Source organism: Plecotus auritus (genome assembly GCF_963455305.1).
Source record: "Plecotus auritus genome assembly, chromosome: 1".
Classification (NCBI taxonomy): Eukaryota; Metazoa; Chordata; class Mammalia; order Chiroptera; family Vespertilionidae; genus Plecotus; species Plecotus auritus.
The window spans coordinates 192868417-192886606 of record NC_137770.1 but is presented as its reverse complement, the minus strand read 5'-3'; the positions used below and the strand labels follow the sequence as shown (position 1 = coordinate 192886606).

General features: G+C 46.3%; 1 protein-coding gene across 3 annotated transcripts in view; it reads right to left on the bottom strand.

The window, feature by feature from the left end:
* The window catches only part of TMEM150C (transmembrane protein 150C), a 99340-nt gene extending 89390 nt beyond the window's left edge, over nt 1-9950 (bottom strand). The window contains exon 1 of one of the 3 annotated variants that reach the window (XM_080675387.1): nt 9594-9950. The gene's annotated coding sequence lies outside the window, so the exon portion shown is untranslated. Of the gene's footprint in view, nt 1-8735; nt 8848-9593 lie in introns of those variants that run through there. The other 2 variants (XM_080675389.1, XM_080675388.1) reach the window with 2 other exon arrangements.
* Between the last annotated feature and the right edge of the window lie 8240 nt (nt 9951-18190).

The window sequence follows — 18190 nt, the reverse complement described above, 5'->3', positions numbered from 1 at the left end:
AAAGTGGCTGTACCAGTTTACATTCCCACCAGCAGTGAACGAGGGTTCTTTTTTATCCACAACCTCTCCAACACTTGTTATTACTTGTCTTTTGATAATAGCCATTCTAACAGGTATGAGGTGGCATCTCATTGTTGTTTCGATTTGCATTTCCCTAGTAGCTAGTGAAGTCAAACACCTTTTCATATATCTGTTGTCGTTTGTGGAACATATGCTAGTATACAATGGAATACTACTCAGACATATGAAAAGATGAAATACTGCCATTTGCAATAACATGGATGGATCCTGAGATGATCATGCTAAGTGAAATAAGTCAGACAGCAAAGTCAAGAACCATACAATTTCACTCATATGTGGGATATAAAACTGAAAGCAATAAATGAACAAACAAGAAAAACAAAGAAAGAAAAAACTCATAGACACAGACAGCAGTATGGTGGTTACCAGAGGGAAGGAGATGTGGGGATATAGTAAAGGGTAAAGAGGACCAAATATGAGGTGATGGAAGATGATCTGACTTTGGGTGGTGGACACACAATGCAATATACAGATCATGTATCATAGAATTATACATTTGAAACCTATTTAATTTTATTAATGTCACCCCAATAAATTTAATTTTAAAAATGCTGATCCTAGCCTGTTGAATTGGTTTCATGACCCAAAATAGTTTGAAAACTATTATAAGCATTGTATAAAAGTTTTATTGAAAGCATTAGCAATAAAAAATTAAATAAGACTATATATCTCATCTTACCATGCTGTTGTGCAGTATAAATCTACACACACACACACACACACACACACACACACACGGATTACTATATGGAGCATTTCCTAAATTTATTCAAGCATCTCGATCCCTTTGTGGGATGGACACTAATTTGGAAAATGTCATCCTAGGGTGTTAACACCTTCAGGGAAGAGACAATTCAGGGGTAAATCTAATTTATATTCTAGTTAGTATGCACAAACACGTTTGAAAAATTTCTAAGTAACTGATTGAGGAGGAGTCCCTCCACTTAAGGGGGACCACCAGCACCGTGAGCTCTGGCCCTAGGAGAGGTGTCCTAGGTAGAGGGATGGTCATTCACTTACAATAAATATGAGAGGCAGTGCCTTGTGAAAAAGTCTAATTAAAAATGTGTCACTCTCAAATGATGGCTTTAATCACAACAAATTAGTCTAAAAATTGAAACATGATAGATGTTAAATAAAATCCCACTTTAATGGTTTTACCAAAAATAATGGTAGGTTATTTTTTTAAAAAACATATTTTATTGATTTTTTACAGAGAGGAAGGGAGAGAGATAGAGAGTTAGAAACATCGATGAGAGAGAAATATCGATCAGTTGCCTCCTGCACACCTCCTACTGGGGATGTGCCCGCAACCAAGGTACATGCCCTTGACCGGAATCGAACCTGGGACCTTTCAGTCTGCAGGCTGACGCTCTATCCACTGAGCCAAACCAGTTAGGGCTGGTAGGTTATTTTTTAAGTGGATTTGTTCAGCCCCAGGGGCTGGGCTGAACGAGAAGAGCTGGGTTTGAAGCTGAAGGGAAAGGAACTAGACAAGAAGGGCCCAGGAGAGACAGAGCCTCAGCCACTCCCTGCGGCAGGCGAACTCACTTGTCAGACTGGTCACAGTGTCTCTGTAACTGCAGGGGGTGGGGAGTGCAAATCACCACCAATTCCTACCTCTTTCCAAATCTCCCTCCCCTTGAAAAATTTAAAAAGTGCAGAAACTAACTCGCAGAATAAACGATTCTATAATGTGCAAGAGAGCAAATTCAAAAACTTCAAGAACACAGACACATGGGGCCAAGCAACTAAACAATTCTGGGTGATGCTTATTTTTGTGGCTAGCAGACATAAAATTTAAAAGGGAAGTTTTATTTTTAGAGTTGAACATCAGCATTAAACATGTTCTTTAGAGTAAATACAAGTGTTTTTTGTTTTTGTTTTTGTTTTTGTTTTTGGTAACAACAGGATTACAGAGTCAAATCTGCCTCATTCTTGGTTCTATCGATGTCAATCTCCCCTTGCTTCTAGCTAAAGGAATATTACCATCACCTGTTATCTCTACAGGAGATGGGTGGAGAGAATTTAGAGCTTCACTGTCCAGTATGATAGCCACTAGCTCCAGTACTATTTAAGTTAATTAAAATTAAGTAAAAATGAAAATTCAGTTCTTAAATTGCACTGGAAATTTTTCAGATTCTTAGTAATTAGTCACATGTGGCTCTTGGCTACCAGGCTGGGCAGATTATAGAATATTTTATCATTGCAGAAAGTTTTATTGAACAGCACTGACCAAGAGAAAAGCCATTTACAGATGCTAAAAAGAAAATTGTTCACTTCTCATTTGGTAAAAGGCTTCCAAGTCCTACCCAACAGAACTAGCTTGACTTTGAATAATGTGGAATTGCATTTATTTATTTATTAAAGACTAGAGGCCCAATGCATGAAGATTTGTGCAAGAATGGGCCTTCCTGAGAGGATCCAAGATGGCGGCATAGGTAAACATCTAAACTGCTGCCTCGCACAACAATTTCAAAACTACAACTGAAAAACAAAACGTCTATCACCCAGAACCACGGGAAAGCTGGCTGAGTGGAAGTTCTACAACTAGAAGGAAAGAGAAAAGAGCATTGAGACATGCACAAGCACTGAAAAGCTGAGGTACGGAGGTGCACAATCCAGGCTGGCAGCAGGCGTTGCTTTTTTCAACCCGAAGGGAGACGAGCCCCCGATTACTCTGAAATCCAGTTTCTGGGGAGACGCGGGGGACCCAAACTCCTACAGGGAGAAGCTGGACTGTCTGCCATCGGGTCGGAAAGTGAGGGTGGCTTGCTTGCAGGGCTGCGCGCAGGAATAATTGTTTACTGCGCTGGGACGCGGGACGCGGGGACGCGGTCAGAGACGCAGAGCCGGCCTACTGGCAGCCATCGCTGTTTGCCACGCCCTAGCCTAGTGACGCCCTGAGACCCCGCCCCCCACAACCTATAAACCCACCCAAGCTCCAAGCAGCGGCTTTAGCATATGAATGGCCTGCCCTATCGCAGCTTAACCTAGCAAACTTGCAGCCCAGGTCAGACAGCTCCAAAACCTCCAAACCCCAAGCAAAGAGAAGAAAACTGTAGTTCTCGCTGTAGCGCCTGCTGGGTGGCCTCAGACAGTAGCTGACCTGCACCCCATTGGAGGTCCAGAAGCCAGTGTACCTAGTGGTCAGTGTCAGACACCAGATTGCAACTCCTCACATCCATAAGTGACACATTCAAGAGGCAGACTCAGTGAGCACCAAAGCCCCACTGAAACAAGTCCTGCACCCATAAGCGTGTCTCCAGCGCAGCAGTTCTTCCATTATAGACACAGTGGGTCCTCACAGTCAATTGGCCTGGAGGTCAATTCCTCCCAGTGATACCAACAGCAATCAAGGCTTAACTACACCAAGACTTTGCACTCAGCCCACAAAGGGGTGTACCAAGAGCATCCACCTCAGGTGATTGGGGAGGCTGAGCTACTGGCCCCTATAGGTCACCTACCACACAAAGCCACTCCATCAACACAGGGAAGCAGCCAAAATGCGGAGACAAAGAAACATGTCACGAATGAAAGAAATGGAGGAAAGCAAACTACTGGATGACATAGAGTTCAGAACCACATTTATAAGGTTACTCAAGAATCTTCTAAAAACCTCTGAGAAACTTAGTGAGAGCTTTAAGGATCTTAATGAGAATGCCAAAAAAATGGAAAAGGACTAGTCAGAAATTAAGCATACACTGTCTAAAATAAAGAATATACAGAAACTCAATTGTAGATCAACGTACCCCAAGAATCAAACCAAAGATCTAAAATATGAGGAAACAAAAAGCACCCAACCAGAAAAACAAAAAGAAAAAAGAATCCAAAAATATGAAGATAGTGTAAGGAGCCTCTGGGACAACTTTAAGCGTACCAACATCTGAATTTTTGGGGTGCCAGAAGAAGAGAGAGAGCAAAATATTGAAAACCTATTAGAAGAAATAATGACAGAAAACTTTCCCTACCTGGTGAAAGAAATAGACTTACAAGTTCAGGAAGTGCACAGAACCCCATACAAGAGGAATCCAAAGAGGACCACACCAAGACACATCATAATTAAAATGCCAAGGGCAAAAGACAAAGAGAGAATCTTGAAAGCAGCAAGAGAAAAATGGTTAGTTACCTACAAGGGAGTACCCATACGACTGTCAGCTGATTTCTCAACAGAAACTATGCAGGCCAGAAGGGAGTGGCAAGAAATATTCAAAGTGATGAACAGCAAGAACTTACAACCAAGATTACTCTACCCAGCAAAGCTATCATTCAGAGTTGAAGGTCAGATAAAGAGCTTCACAAACAAGAAAAAGCTAAAGGAGTTCATCAGCACCAAACCAGGATTACATGAAATGCTGAAGGGTATTCTTTAAGAAGAGGAAGAAGAAAAAAGTAAAGATAAAAATTATGAACAACAAAATGACATCAAATACATACCTACCAACAAGTGAATCTAAAAATCAAGTGAATTAAAAATCTGAAGAACAGAATGGACTGCTGAATATAATAGAATCAGGGACATAGAAAGGGAGTGGACTGACAATTCTCAGGGGGAAGGGGGTGTGAGGGATGCGGGAAGAGATTGGACAAAAATCTTACACCTATGGATGAAGACAGTGGTGGGGGGTAAGGGCATGGGGTGGGGTGGGGAATCAGGTGGAGGGGAGCTATGGGGGAAAAAAAAAGAGGAACACCTGTAATAATCTGAACAATAAAGATTTATTAAAATAAAAAAAAAGAATGGGCCTTCCTTCCCCTGGCTGCTGGCACTGCCTTCGCTCCGGCCTGGAGCCGCCTTTCCGCCTTCCCATGCTGCCCAGAGGCCCAGAGTGGCTGGGGTGGTGCGGAACGCCTGCATCCCGTCCCACCCCCGCCCACTAGGTGCCTGCGTATGCAAATTAACCTGCCATCTTTGTTGGGTTAATTTGTATACTCACTCCTGATTGGCTGGTGGGCGTCATGAAGGTACAGTCAATTTGCATCTTACTCATTTATTAGTGTAGATTTTAAAATTGATTTTTAGGGAGACAGGGGGAGGAAGAGAGGGAAACATCGAAGTGAGAGCACACCCCCTACTGGGGATCAAGCCTGCAACCTGGGCATATGCCCTGATCAGGAATCAAACCAGCAACTTTTCGGTGCATGGGATGATGTCCAACCAACTGGACCACATCGGCCAGGGCTGTGGAGTTGAGCTTAAAGGTGGCTGCCGAAGATCCCATTATGACCTCAATATATCATTCCAACCAGCCTGTTTAAAATCTCTTTGCACTGACTTTCCACTGCCACAAGTTGTCTTTCAAAATCCAAACATGCCAGGAAATGATTATTGGATGATCACAATAACTTGTTAAAGTTCCACTAACTTAGTTTGAAAGTGCTTAGAGCAATTTATCAAAACAAAAACAAAAACAAAAACAAAACCATAAAAACACATTGTACCATCAGCTCCAGGAATAAAAGTTTATCCTATATAATAAAAGCCCAGTGACCGAAATGGCAGAAAGACCAGAATGACCAGAGACCAAAATGACCTGACCCCTTTCCCTGGCCAGCTCTGCCCCCCAGCAGGGACCCCCATCCTGATTGGGGGCTGGCTGGCCTGCAAACCCCCCACAGCCCCTCACCCCTGTCACCCCTGTCCCCAAGCAGGGACCCCCATCCCCATTAGTGGCTGGCTGGCCTGCAAATCCCCCGTGGCCCCTAGCCTCTGCCAGCCCCGCCCTCCAGCAGGGACCCCCACCCTGATCCCGGGCGTGGTCAGCCTGCAAACCCCCTGTGGCCCCTTGCCTTGGCCGGCCCCACCCCCCCTCAGTGGGGACCCCCCACCTCGATCCAAGGCCCCCATCAGGGCAGGCCAGCCGGCCCCCATCCATGCACCAGGCCTCTATCATATATAATAAAAGAGGAAATTGACCCTAACAGCAGAATGACCAGAACCACCACTTGACCAGTCACTGTGAGGCTCACTGACCACCTCTTGGTTCCTTTCCCTGGCCAGTAGGCTCCGATCGCCCGATGGCAAACGGGGAACCAGGGGTGGGTGGCGGCGGGGGGTGGGGCCGGCTACAGGCAGCCAGGGAAGATGGCCCTGATCTCAGGCCAGGCCTAGGGACCATACCCACCCACGAATTTCGTGCACCGGGCCCCTAGTAGGTAAAATAAGGAGGGACCCACTTCTGTTACCCAGAGAATGAGGAAAATATCTCTCACACATCGGATGTGTCCCTAACCTTTTCATGAACTTAGATTCAACAACACCTGGTCTTTGTATCACATTTTGAGAACTTTAGTACATGTCTCATTTGAGCTGCACAGAACCTAATCCCCACTGTAGTATAGATTCTGAGTGCTACAGATCCTTCTCCTGAAGGGGAAGACTGAGAGGGAATACATTCTCTTGTCTGTGTCTGTCTTGCTTAATTGGTTACTGAACTGATCCCAACTGGCCAGATTATACCATAGAGAAACCAAGTGGCTGAGATCTCGGGGCCAGCTTGTTTTCCTCTGTCGTGTTTCCAGGTGCCCTGCCGATCTGGCCACTGTCCTGCAGCGTGCGCCTAGGTCACAGAGAACAACGCAGGAGGACAGATAAGAACGTGAAGCAGAGAGATCTCAGAGAGGAAAGGTGAGCACAACAAAAAAACCCTGCAAAGTCGTCGTAGGCATGAGTGTGATCGCTCTCTAACAGTGATTTTCAACCCTTTCCATCTTATGGCACACGTACACTAATTACTAAAATTCTGCAGCACACCAAAAAAATCTATTTTTTGCCAATCTGACAAAAAAGGTATAATTTTGATTCATTCACACCAGATGGTTATTGTTGTGCTGGCTGCTGTCATTTTTTAAATTTGACAATCTAAGGGAAAAAAGGCCAGTGCCCCTGACTAGTCAGGTATCCCATGATGCACACCGGTTGAAAATTGCTGTTCTGTAACAAAGCCTAAACATGAGGCATTATTATGTTCATGAAAAAAAAAAAAAAAAAATATATATATATATATATATATATATATATACACACACACACACACACACACACTGAGTGGCCAGATTATTATGATCTCTGAATGCATAATAATGTGGCCACTCAGTGTATATCCTATATAATAAAAGGCTAATATGCAAATTGGCCCCTCGACCAGGAGTTCGACCAGCAGGCAGGCCAGCCAACCGCCCATGTCCCCTCCCCCTGGCCAGGCTGGCCGGACCCCCACCCATGCGCGAATTCATGCACAGGGCCTCTAATAAATACACACACACACACACACACACACACATACCTATATATATCTATATATACTGAGTGGCCAGATGCATTCAGAGATCATAATAATCTGGCTACTCAGTGTATATGCCACAGAGCAAATCTCCTCTGCAAAGCAACCTGTGAAAGACATTTGATGTGAAATGCATGAATTAAGCAATTGTTATAGACATTTTAATGCTGATTTAAATAATCCAAACAGATTGCCTTTGGTGGCAGATTATAATAAACACGCATTTTCTAAATACTTTGCTCAATGTTATAACATCTGCCATCTAGTCATTATTGTTAGCAAAACTTCTTCATCCTTTTATTTACCATGTCCAGTTTTTGAGCTTCCAACTTGAGGAGCTTGCAAGACATTTATTAAATGTGTATAAATAAAAGACACATCATTAAAATTCCTATGCTATGCCTTGAAGGTTAAATTTACATTTCTAGTTCGTTAAGAAATGACAGCTATCGTTAATCCTGGAAACATGGTATCTCTAGGACATACAGAAGAAAAAGTTTGGGATTTAATGCATGAGAGCGGAGACTCTAAGATTCTTTGATCTGCAAGTATTACATATGTGAACCTAACAATTTTCTTTGGAAATGTTAAGTAGGTCAATTTATCAACTGCTACCATGGAAGGTATACATCCACATTTGCCCATCGTTTTGATGAGCTGCAGCCTAGAATGGAGGTACAGCCCTGCAATATTAAAAATCTGCCTTTGATTCAAGCAGAGAAATGAAGCAGAAACTCACATTACCGCTTAGGCTTTGTTATTATAATAGATCCAATAACTTTATTTTGAAGCATTGATAATAATTTGTTATCAACTGAATAATACGCAGCCATCTAAAGAGAGAACTCTTTAAGCTTTAACATGGAAAATTTCCCAAGATATATTAGAAGTGAAAAGTGAGGTGCAAGACAGATCCAAGAACCTTAAAAAACAAAACATATCATTTATTATGTTTGATTCCCTAACAGGACCTCACATGTAGGAACAGGTTCCTTCAAGGAGAGGGGCTTCCATTCCAACTGGGCTGTTCTCACATTCGTGGTCACAATCCCGGCTTAGCCGTGAAAGGTCTGGCAGGAATAAACCTGACCCGCCCCGCCCCCCAAACCAGTAAAATGTTTGAGATATAACTAAGTGCATTATAGGTAGGGTGGATGGAGGAGAGGGATGAGTTGGAAAAAATAAAAAGGAATATGAATTAAAAATGGGAAAACTCCCTCGTCCTCTGAATCTATTTGATTTATTTAAAGAGGAGAAAACCACTAAGCAAGGGCTCTCACCATAACCCAACCTAATCACTTTATTTTTTATTATAGCGGATGCCCCAAACAGCCTCAGTAACCCAGAGAAACGGAAAATCCCATTTCTTACCCGAGTGTGCGCCCAGGAAAAGGAAAAGCCCGACCACGCGTTTGGGGCGGAGGGCGGCGCGCGCGGCAGGCAAGTTGCTGCCTCCTTCCCGGCTGCCCGCTCGCCGCGCCAGCCTGACTTGGCTGGCGGTAAAGTGAACCGAGCGGCCGGGAGGCTGGAGGCCAAACTTGGGGTCCCTTCCCACCAGAGTCCACCCGACAACAAAAGGCCTGGGTATCCGCTGGGGCGGGAGCGAGGACACCTGTCAAAGGACGGGACCTGCGCCGCAGCCGGCGGGGGGCGCAGGGCTCGCAGCGGCACTGCGGCGGCGGGACCGCCGGGACCCGGCGCCGGCTCGGCGCTGCGTCCGCGGGGAACCGGGAGCCGCCCGCACCTGCGCCGCGCTCAGGACGTGCGCTCGCGGGGGGTCGGGCCGGCGGCCCCGCGCCCGGGGCGCTCCGAGGCGGGTGACGGAGCCGAGCCGGGCCCCGCCGCTGAGAGGACCCCGCCGCCTGAGCCCCGGTGCAGCGCCCGCCGCCCCCGGTCTCCGCCTCCGGGATGGGAGCGGAGCCGGGCCCAACGCCCCCTGGCTGCCCGGCGGCCCGGGCGGAGGACGGGGCGCCGCGAGCGATGCGCCTACCTGCTCCGGGGCGGCGGGGCGGCGGGGCTGCGGGGCGGCGGGCGCCTCGCGGGGCCGTGACCTGCGGCGGCGGCGGCGGCGGCTGCAGTCGTGGCGAGGAGGGCGCTTCTTTAGGAAGGGGTGGGATCTGCCCGTCCACCGAGCCGCGGCCCGCCCAGACTTATTCTGGGGTCCCTGCCAGCGAGAGCGGGACCCCCGGGCCTCCGCTTTCACCACCCCTCGGGGTCCCTAATAGTTACCCGGGGCTGGAGCCGAGCGTGCACAGCGGAACCGCTTCTTCCCAAAGCCTTTGTGGACGCGCTCGCCTGGCGCTCCTCACCCAACAAAAGGAAGGACGGAATCTGAGGGATCCTCCGCCTGCTGGTTATTTATTCCTGACCTGTCGTAACCTTCTGGCTGGCTCCCTTCTGTCCACGCACCTAGGGTTTTTGCACATAGCAGCTAAAAATCATTTTAATGCCCACTGACGGAATGTAGTTCTCCACCGCTCAGCGCTCTCCCGCGGTTTTGTTTCATCGTAAAGAACAAACACGGGGCCAACTTCTGACCCTGAGGATGAATAGCGTACTCCGAGGCCGCCCTCGCAGCGCCAGCTTGCTCTCCCCCTCCCAGAAGCTCCCAGAGTCTGTTACAAAACTGTATTCCTCAGCATTTTAATAGCTTCCCCCACCCCAGACCCCGATCTACCAGTGGCACCATGTCAATGACCTCTAACAGCAGCTGGATCAGTGCCATTTGTATCACACGCTCACCATTTAACTTAGTTTGGGGGGGCTCCCACACACAGTAGGTCCTTTATCATCCTGCCTTAGTCAGACTGATCTCCATTGTTTTGGGGGCCTCTGTACCACACCTGTCTCATTTATCTGTTTCCTCTCAAAGCACACGGTTCAAATTCTCCAGTTTAACATTCAAGAACTCTCCCTTCCCCCACACTCGTAATTGTTGTTTTCATGGGTATATATTGATTTGTTATTGTTTTCTCCTGGTACTGGACTGTGTGCTTCTTGAGGCCAGGGACCTGGCCTCTCCTGTTTTCCTTACCTTAACTAATGGGACTGTTACCCCTTCGGTTAAAATAGCAAAAACAAAAAACTTAATTCTAATCTAGAATCCCCTGAAAGCATGTGCTAAATTTTGTGGGGTTGTTAGCCTATGTGTATTTTTCTGAGAGAGTAACTATAGCTTCCATCAGACTCTCAAAGTGATCTGTGAGTTTCTCAAAGAATTGCTTGAGGCCTATCTATGAATGAACCCCAGCTCTGATGGGACACCCCTCCCTCCCCCACCACTCTGCCCTGACTGAAGGAGCCCTCCAGCCAGAGCTCCCAGTCCCGATCCAAACAATTAGTGGTCTCTCTCAACTGTCTGCACATCAGAATCACCTGACGGGGTGGTGCTTTAAAACAATGCAAAGGTCTGGGTCCTCCTCAGACCCCCTGAGTCCCAACCCGGAGTAGAGGGGGAAGAGCATGTTTAAGAAGAGCCACAGGTGGTTCTGACAGGCCCATGACTGAGAAGACCCTGCCTTTCTTGGGAATAGGATCCCTGATTGGTAAAATGCCTTTATTTTCCCTTTTCTCTATGGAAGCACTGAGAATCCTTGCCCTATGTTTAATTTATTGGAACATTTTCATTGTCACTTAGAGCCAGGCTCACTTTTGTTTAAGAAACCAACTTGAATTTGTGAGTATAGCAAGCCTGGCGGCATTTGGCAGCAGCACTATGTCACTGCCACCTTCATCTCCAAAACGTCTATCTAAATAAACCCAGAGTGAAATAAATTACATGCCTGACTGTGATATTGACAGCTGAAATATTATGTAAAATGCTGGCATGAAGGAAAGTTGGTTGCTATACTCAGATTCTGTTAATGTCATGAGAGTCTTGGTGAAGCTTCAAGAGAACTGAGGACAAACAAAACATAAATTTAACTGTGCTTTTATCTTTTATTGGTATTGGCATCCCACCCATTAAAATTTGTCCACCATATATGCACTATGACCTTAGATATTTTAAATCATGTATGGGTGTAGAATTGAAATACTATTCCAGTGCTGGATGTCTGTTTTTAAAAATGTGTATAAAGATTCATCCTGTATCCTTTTTTCTAATGCTTTTATTTATATTTATAGAGAGAGAGGAAGGAAGAGAGATAGAAAGATAGGAACATTGATGACAGAGGAACATCATTGATCGGCTGCCTCCTGTATGCTCCCTACTGGGGATCAACCCCAAAACCCCGGCATGTGCCCTGACTGGGAATCGAACAGGCGACCTCTTGGTTCCTGGGTTACTGCATGACCGCTGAGCCATATGAGCTGGGCCATCCTGTATTCTTGAATGATATGTTGACAGTGTTCCAAAATGCTTCAGGCTTTGAGGAAAGGGCTAACTACAGAACAAACAGGGTTTAAGGCCTGAAGATAGATGCCAGTCACAAACTTCCTGGGGTAGGATGGAGATCAATATGCTGGGACATAATCATACCACAGGACCCCAATGAGGCACCATGATTTTGACACCATGTTGCTCTACCAACTGTGCTGACCCAACTCTGGTGAATGGCACAGACGTCCATCCATCTGAGTCGGGGTGACAGTTTCTTTGGTGTAAGTGAACTTATCTAATGGAAACCACTACAGACCATTAGAATTACAAGGAAATTCTATATTTTCATTCATTTCCTTTCTCTTGGGCAGCCAATTTGTTCTTGATGATGATTCAAATCACTTTCCTTATTCAGTTGGAAAAACAGACTTGAGAAGCACAACTCATAAAATAATACTGCCAGAATTCTGGGAGATCCTGTCCCTGGTCAAATTGTAATGAATCTAGTTATAATAAAAAATCTCTGTATAACAAAGGTATAGCCAACCCTTCTCCCTAACCACCGATAATTCAAGTCTCCTCTGATAAACAATGAAACCATACAAAGTTTGTTGAAGTGGCATTTGATCTTTACTAACATCTACCTATTAAAGAAAACCTTGTGGGGGTAGTTGGAAAGAGAATGAGAATACATTTGGTAACAGGATGTTCAGTGGGAACTATTGTTTTATTTCCATTTTATCAGAGGCTCCACATAATGGTTGCCTACCACTCTTACATTCCAAACAAGGTTCAGGACTCCCAAAGGAGTGTTCCCTTAACCTCGCCCTTGCCGTAAGGTGTAAGTGAGTTGACGTGGAGGCTGAGGAGGCTGAGGTGACTGCTGTGGATTACAGAAGAGCTTCTGTAGACGAGTTGTAGGTGTTCTAAGAGGCCCCTCCCCTGCATCCTGCCCCCACCCATGGTGACACAGAGGGCGAAGGGGGCTTTGCTCTCACCTTAAGTCTGGTGAGAGGCACTTCCGGCAGACCGCTCAGAGAGCTCAGGATGTGACCCTTGCAGTTGGGGGAACACCATGGACTGGTGCCTGCCTCATGCCTGAGAAATCTAAAGGGCCAGCGTTGGCAAAAGTGTCCTGAACACAGGGTAGGAACGAGGGTGAGGAAGTAGTTTACTCCCACGGAAGACAAGCCCAAGAGAGTGAGACAGTGTGGGCTTGACTTTGATCCTACCCAACACGACAGACCGCTTGGAAAGTCAAGCAGAAAGAAGCCAGAGGTTTGCCTCCAGGTGCCGAGGGGTCCTTGGGGTGGGGGAGGGGAGGGACAGACTAAGGCAACTAGTCAGAGGCAAAAACCAAACTTGCCTGTGCCAAGGAAATGGGTGGTGAGAGATTCCCCAGCGGTGGTTCTGACAAACCCATAAAAGTGCCCACGAGAGAAAGTGTCAGCTGGAAAGATCTGCCATGGCCAGAGGAAGCAATGGCAGCTGGAGCCCCCCAGGCCTTTCTGCCTCCGCTTCTCCATTTTAGTCCTGGAGGCGTTGGGCAGCCTAGTGAGTGTGGAAGACGGGGAGAGGCTCTGGGCTGGGAGAAATACGGAGGAAGCATGCCATTACTCCCCCTTGCCACTGAAGTATGGAGTTTTGCATTATTACACTGCTCCAGACATATTAACTACTTATATAACACTGTATTTTTTTTTTTTTTTTTTTTACTGAAAGTAGCCAGAGGCCTTTTTATTATTTAAGAGTGACCTAAAAAAGTTATAGGGCCTATGAATTAATCCATCCAAGGGCCAGGAAGACAACTGGCCCCACGGAGCAGGCTTGAACAGGCATGATAGCAGAGAAGAAAGCTGTGTTCTGATTATGCCATGAGTCCCACTGGGTCAATATATCAGCTCTACATTCAAACATAATGCATTCCATATTATATCTTAAAACTTCTGAGGTGTCTCATTCTGTCATCACACCTGATTTACAAGTAAGTGATATGTATCAAGAAACCCCCTTCATGTGTATATAAACTATAACTCAAGCTTTCCAATAAGGAAGTTGGAAGTAAGGGCTCTGGATTAAAAGATCCAAATGGACCCTTCAATGAAGGTGATAATATGATCCCTATATTACAGGTGATGTAACTGGAGAACAGAAAACAACTTTATCGAGTGTTTGAGTTCATTAACTATGATAATACTTGGAATGCTTGGCACAGAGCCTGATACTTAAAAATGCTAAAGATTACTATTCATGTAAAAACATAAAAATTAAAAGATCCAAATGGATCTAAGTGTTGGTTTAACCTTCAATTAAATAATTGGCTGTCACAGTTTCTTCCCAGATAAAGGTCTGGGATTGGATAAAAGGTCTCTTTCAGTCAGAAAATTCTGTTTTGAAAAGACTACAGCCACATATCGCATGTTCTAGATCGAGGGCCTATAAATCCTTCAGAGTCTGCTCCGCCGGCCTGCAGCCCTCAGACCAGAGTGCTAGAGTACTGTGCTTTGGAGTGATGAGGAAGACATGCATATTTCAAACTTGAAGAGTGGCAGGTACAGGGGTGCCTTCCTTTGGAGGCCGACACGGGGCTGAAGTTGCTACAATCACCTTGGTGACGGTTTCCATATTATGCACTGGGTATCCCCAAGCACTTTCCCATATTCTCTTGAGTGCTAGGTGTGATCAGCGCTCTCTCCTCTCCCCCACCCTTCCCCCGCCATGGGAGAGCAGAGTTGCAAAGAGGTCTGTGACTGGTGCTCAGACGGAGAGTCTCAAATAATTGCCAGATTCTGTCTTCTGAAACTCATGGAACCCCATTCCCCTATTTGAACCACGAGATTGTTGTTTGCTGCAAGAGAGTCAGCCAAGGGAGTGTGAACAGTTTTGATTTCAATCAATTCCCTCTCTTTGGACCTTTTGCCAACATGCATTAAGTTTATGGAAGGCATCCATTATTTACTTGATAAAAAAATATCTTCGAAATCAGAGAGCTAAAAATGAATAATTTTATAGTATCACATTCTTTTTGTCACAAATGACAGTTTTTGAGGAATTTAGATCATTCTCATTCAGTCTTTTAAAGCTCTAGCTAGATGTTGCTTCAACCCTATATTCTTATTGCCCCACTCTGCTGCCTGCCTCCTCAGCTGCCCAGCCTCTGGTGCCTACCCTGTGCTGGTTGTTAAGTATCTATAATAATAAAAGCGTAATATGCTAATTACACAGGACAGCTGAATGACCTTCCGGACGTCCTTCCGGATGACCTTTTGGACGACCACGCTATGATACCCACTGGCACCAGGCCAGCCAAGGCGGGTGCGATGCAATTGGTCAGGGGCCCAGCCATCGCCCCATGATTGCCCTGCAGGGGGAGGCCCAGGCCAGTGGATGGCAGGGTGATCGATCAATCGGGGGGCTCCACGATTGCCCCCAAAGAAGGAGGCCCAGGCCACTGACCAGCAGGCTGTGGTGGGTGGGCAGGGCCTCCCTCTGCAGGGTGCAATCAATTGCCCCAAAGAGGGAGGCCCAGGCTACCCCATGGTGGCGCTGCGGCAGGTGGGTGGGGGCCTCCTTCGGGGCGGGGGGGCATCCATCACAGAGCCCTGGCTGAGTGGGCAGGGCCTACCTCTTTGGGGTGATCAATCGCGGAGCTCCTGGACTGTGAGAGGGCACAGGCGGGGCTGAGGGACCCCCCGCCCCTCAGTGCACGAATTTCGTGCACTGGGCCTCTAGTTTTAAATATCATCCCTGGACAGAAGCTCAACTTCTCTCTGCCAAAATATCTTTTTTTTATCTTTTGTAATTTATATCCTCTCTACCTCTATCACTATCCCTATCTCTATCTCTATTGCTATCGCTATTGCTTTCTCTCCCTCTCCTCCAACCAGACTCTTACAAGATAAAGGTCCTCATTTTATTTCTAAGCCTCCTAACTCTACTGGTTGTTATTCTTCCCTCTATCCTCTCCCAAGACTCTTCCTCTTAAGAGTATCTAATCTCTCCTTGCCACGTGTCTCTTCCCCTTAGCCTACAAACATGGGCATATTTCCTCCATCCTAAAAACACTTTCAGAGCTCCTGCTTTCTCGGGCAAGTTCCTAGTTCATTATTTCCCTTCCCTTAGATGAGAAATTTATCAAAAACATAGTTTTCACTTGCCACCTCCTCTTTTTTCTGGTCTTTGATTTACTTTCAGCCCCAGCAATCTGGATTCTACACCTACTCTGTCCAAAATGCTCCCTTGGAGATCCACAAGGAATGGCCTTCCAGCACCAAGTTCCACTGACGGCTGTATGGAATCCTACTCCACCCTCCTTTCCTCCAGGAAACTCGAGGACCCTTCCCTTTGTGGGATGTCATCATAACCTCCTGGGTTTCCTTCTTTAAAAAAATATTTTTTTATTGATTTTAGATAGGAAGGGAGAGGGAGAGAGATAGAAACATCAATGATGAAAAAGCATCATTGATCGGCTGCCTCCTGCATGCTCCCCACCGGGGATCAAAACCACAACCCGGGCATGTGCTCTGACCGGGAATGGAACCATGACCTCCTGGTTCTTGGGTTGATGCTCAAGCACTGAGCCACACTGGCCAGGCTGGATTTCCTTCTTCCTCTCTGACTACTTCCTCATATATTCCTTCACAGGAATACCCTGAATGGGGATGTGGTCCTCAGTATCTTGCTCTTGTCTCTCTCTTCAAAAACCCTGGTCTCTTGCCCGGCTGCTTTGTTCACCTTAGTAACCCAGTCACCTTAGATACCGCAGTATCTTAGCACAGTTCCTGACACACAAGGCAGGCACTTAATTTTTTGCTTATGGAGTTGTAAAGGCACTCCAAAAGCTGGGGCTGCAGCTAACAAAAACCTATTTACTTCCAGGCTATTTGTTTCCTTTTCCAACATGTTATCCTGCACTTTCTCCTTAAAGACTGCCTCCACCTTCATTTGAACCACATTGACTTTTGACAGAAGGTAAGCACAGGGTCTGACCCATCATGGATTCCAAACCTGCCTGGAGCCCATCTCCTAGGTCCTAGTGGTCGGCAAACTGTGGCTCGCGAGCCACATGCGGCTCTTTGGCCCCTTGAGTGTGGCTCTTCCATAAAATACCACGGCCTGGGCGAGTCTATTTTGAAGAAGTGGCATTAGAAGAAGTTTAAGTTTAAAAAATTTGGCTCTCAAAAGAAATTTCAATCGTTGTACTGTTGATATTTGGCTCTGTTGACTAATGAGTTTGCCGACCACTGTCCTAGGACAAAGTTACTAACAAACCTTGGGTTGTTCATTTCTAAAGAACAGGTCTCTGTCCTGGACGGTTGTTCAGTGGTTAGAGCATCAGCCCAAGGACCAAAGGGTCGTGGGTTTGATTCTCTGTCAAGGGCACATACCTTGGTTGCAGGTTACCTAGCCACAGTAGGGGCGTGTGGGAAGCAACCAATCAATGTATCTCTCTCACAATGATGTTTCTCTCCCTCTCTTTCTCCCATTCCTCCCTCCCTTCTACTCTTTCTAGAAATCAATGGAAAAACATCCTCTGGTGAGGATTAAAAAAATAAATAAAAATTAAAGAACAGGTTCCTGAGAACCAGGCCCTGCAGCCTCAGGCCACAGCTGCCACTGCATGAGTTTATCAAATTTTTATATATAGCTCAGCACTACATATGCACACTTAATTATCTCCCCCACCTTTTGCTTCTTCAAATGCACTAATTGAAAGGTAAGCATCTAGCACTACCACCTGGCGATCTCTGCCCCTGGCCTCTACAGATCCTGTCTCCACAGTGCCAGCCTCCAATCTCCCCTCAGGCAGCCCTTTCAAACTCACAGAGCTCTGAGCCTTGAAGAGGCAGGCTGGCCCAGTCCTCACTCTGGGGGTGCTGACTGGACCTCTCCTTGGCTGTTCTTTGTTAACAGCTTTTGTCACTATAGATACACTATTTGAGAGTAACAGAGCCATCCTTGTTTTAAAGCATTCTACATTGCTTTCACTGGCTCAGTTTGCTCTCCCCACAATTGTGAGTTAGTGAGGCCAAGTTTAAGGTCAGGACTCCACAAGCACAACTTTACAAGGGGCCATTTTGCATTATAAATAGGCATGCCAGTCCCCCACATATTGGGGAGGAGGAGGTCCCTGTGGTAGTCAAGCCAAGCCAATTCAATTAAATTCCACCCAACAACCTGCTGTCAGGCAACTGAGTTATTCCAAGATGGTTTTTGGACCATCAGCTAGTTGTGTCACCTTGAGCCAGCCCTGTTCTCTGGGTGTCAGCTATAAAAGTAAAATCTTGGACGTAAGGTGATCTAGCTCTTATGGACTATGGTTTTAGATGCAAAGTCATCCATGTAGAATGGACCTGAGCCAAGTCACCATGGGATCCCTTGTCCTTCCCCATGAACAGGTTTTCACAGATGAAACCTGATTAGAAATAATATTAAGAGCAGGGGCTCCTGGACTGTGAGAGGGCACAGGCCGGGCTGAGGGACCCCCCCGCCCTATGAATTAATC